This window comes from Silene latifolia, chromosome Y (assembly GCF_048544455.1).
Source record: "Silene latifolia isolate original U9 population chromosome Y, ASM4854445v1, whole genome shotgun sequence".
In the NCBI taxonomy this organism is placed as follows: domain Eukaryota; kingdom Viridiplantae; phylum Streptophyta; class Magnoliopsida; order Caryophyllales; family Caryophyllaceae; genus Silene; species Silene latifolia.
Window position 1 is genome coordinate 257,874,659 of NC_133538.1, and position 2,414 is coordinate 257,877,072.

Below are 2,414 nucleotides of genomic sequence, written 5' to 3' on the forward strand. Positions count from 1 at the left end.
TCCCATGAATCCCCTATGACCCCATGACATCCTAGTGCTTTTAATCAATTGTTTACATCCCTTTTTAATCATCTTGCTTGTTTACTTTTATTGTTATTTAGTTTAGTGATCTTCTCATCTCAACCCCAAATCGTGACACCCCTAGACACCACTACTTGCAATCGAAAATCCTACATCAATACCCATCCCTTGGGATCCGACATTTACTTGCCTCTTTACTAATAGTAGAGTTGTTTGTGAAGTTATAAATATTGTTTTGGTATAGGTGCTCTTAACGGCAAGTAACCGAAAACTAAATCTCCAAGTGAGTGAGTCCGACCAAAAATGGTGTCGTTGCCGGAGACGGTGTTAACTTGATTTGATTTTCATAGATTGTTATTAGTTGTGTCTTTCTTTGCCTTGGGGAAGTAAAACTCCTCAAGGTTTGTTCTAATAATTTTCAAGTTGTTTCATATTTTGCATGTCTAGAAGATCACAAGATAACTTGTTACCCATTGATCACGAAATTGAAAGGACTTTGACAAACAATAGAAGACTTGCTCGAGGTACTTTGAGAGGTATTGGTGAGGTTGTAGATATTCAACCAAACACTATTGAGTTCATCAACCCTTTTGCAAGAGAAGGTGAGGAGAACCCAACACAAAATCCAACACAAAATCAACCCACAATACCTAAATTTTCATCACATTTCGTACCAACCGAGGAGAACCTACCCAATGGTACTCCCACACCACAACACTTAACCGGAAATTTCATTACAAAATCCGCATTTATCCAATTAGTCGAAAGAAGCCAATTTGGGGGAATGCCTAGTGAAGACCCTCACTCTCACATGGAGACTTTTTGTGACTATTGTGATGCGATCTCACAAACTGGTGTGACTCAAGACCAAATTCGATGGTTCTTATTTCCGTTTTCTCTAATTGGCCCTGCAAAACAATGGTTGAAGAGCCTTGATAAGGCTACTCTTGGAATTGACTCTTGGAAGAAGTTGGCTCTAGCTTTCTACAAAAAATTCTACCCTCCGGAAAAGTCAAACATGCTAAGAGCTCAAATTACGGGTTTTAAGCAAAGGGATGAAGAATCTTTGTATGAAGCTTGGGAGCGATTCAAAGGAATTTGTCGCTCATGTCCTCATCATGGACTTAGCGAATGGTTCATGGTACAACAATTTTGGAATGGTCTTTATGAAGACTCAAGAAACATTCTCAACATGGGATCAAATGGTATGTTCACCGAAGTTGATGATAATCAAACTTGGAACAAGATTGAGGAAATGGCGGTCCATAACTCATAATATAGTAGACCTCGCAAGGCTACTAGAGGAGGAAAGCATGAAGTGGACTCTATTACTCAATTGGGTGATCAACTTAGTGCTCATATTGATACCATTAACTTGAAGTTTGAGAAGGCTATGGCTAAACTTGAAGAAGCCTCAAAATCGCCAAAGCATCATGTTAATGCCATGGTTGCATCTTCATCAATCCCAAATGGGATATGCGAGAATTGTGGAACTTTGGGACATGACGAAAGTGAATGCGGGGGAACAAATGAACAAGTGAATGCTTTTCAAGCATACAAGAGTGGTACCCCTTATTCCAATTATTACAATGAAAACACCAAATTCCACCCAAATCTCTCATACAAAAGCCAAAATGTTCAAAACCCTCAACCAACATACACCCCACCTCCCATGAGAAACCAAAATCAAAGACCCTTTTTCAACCAAAACCAAGGTTACCAAAATCAAACTCCGCACAATCAACAAAAAGACCAAGGTTTTGATGTTCGATAAGCGGTCCTCCAAATGCAAAAGAATCAACAAGAGTTTTTCACTCAAATGCAAAAGGATAGTCAAGCAAAAGACATCACCATCAACAACATCCTAGCCCACACAAAAATGTTGGAAAATCAATTGACCTAACTAGCATCTTCAAGTTCTCAAAGACAAAAGGGGCAATTACCACCTCAAAGTAATCCCCCAAGACATGAAACGGTTAGTGCCATTCACTTGAGGAGTGGTACGAGGTGTGAAGGACCAAAGAAGCACGTTGAGGATGAAGTTGTGGAAGCTAGTGACAAAGAAGAAGTTGTGCAAAACTCTAAGGAAGGAGAACCAACAAAAGAAGAAGTTTCAGAGAAAAGTGAAGAGAAGGCCAAGGAAAAGGAGCCCATTGTGATTAGACTTCTATTCCCAAGTCGTCAAGCTAAACCTAAGTTCGATGACCAATTGGAAAATTAATGGAAATTGTGAAGAATTTGGAAATCTCGATTCCTTTTACGGAATTAATCAATCACGTCTCGGCCTATGCAAAGTACATGAAGGACATCCTTACGAAAAAGAAGTCGATCCGGAAGCTTGAAACTATCGTCTTCACTAAGGTGAGTAGTGCAATCCTTCAAGGGAGTTCACC

The 2,414-nt window shown here is 39.6% G+C and overlaps 1 non-coding gene across 1 annotated transcript; it reads right to left on the bottom strand.

Moving 5' to 3' along the window:
- Nucleotides 1-1,039: 1,039 nt before the first annotated feature.
- Nucleotides 1,040-1,146, bottom strand: LOC141636561 (small nucleolar RNA R71). The gene has a single exon (XR_012541167.1). It is a non-coding gene; the product is annotated as a small nucleolar RNA R71 (small nucleolar RNA).
- Nucleotides 1,147-2,414: the final 1,268 nt, after the last annotated feature.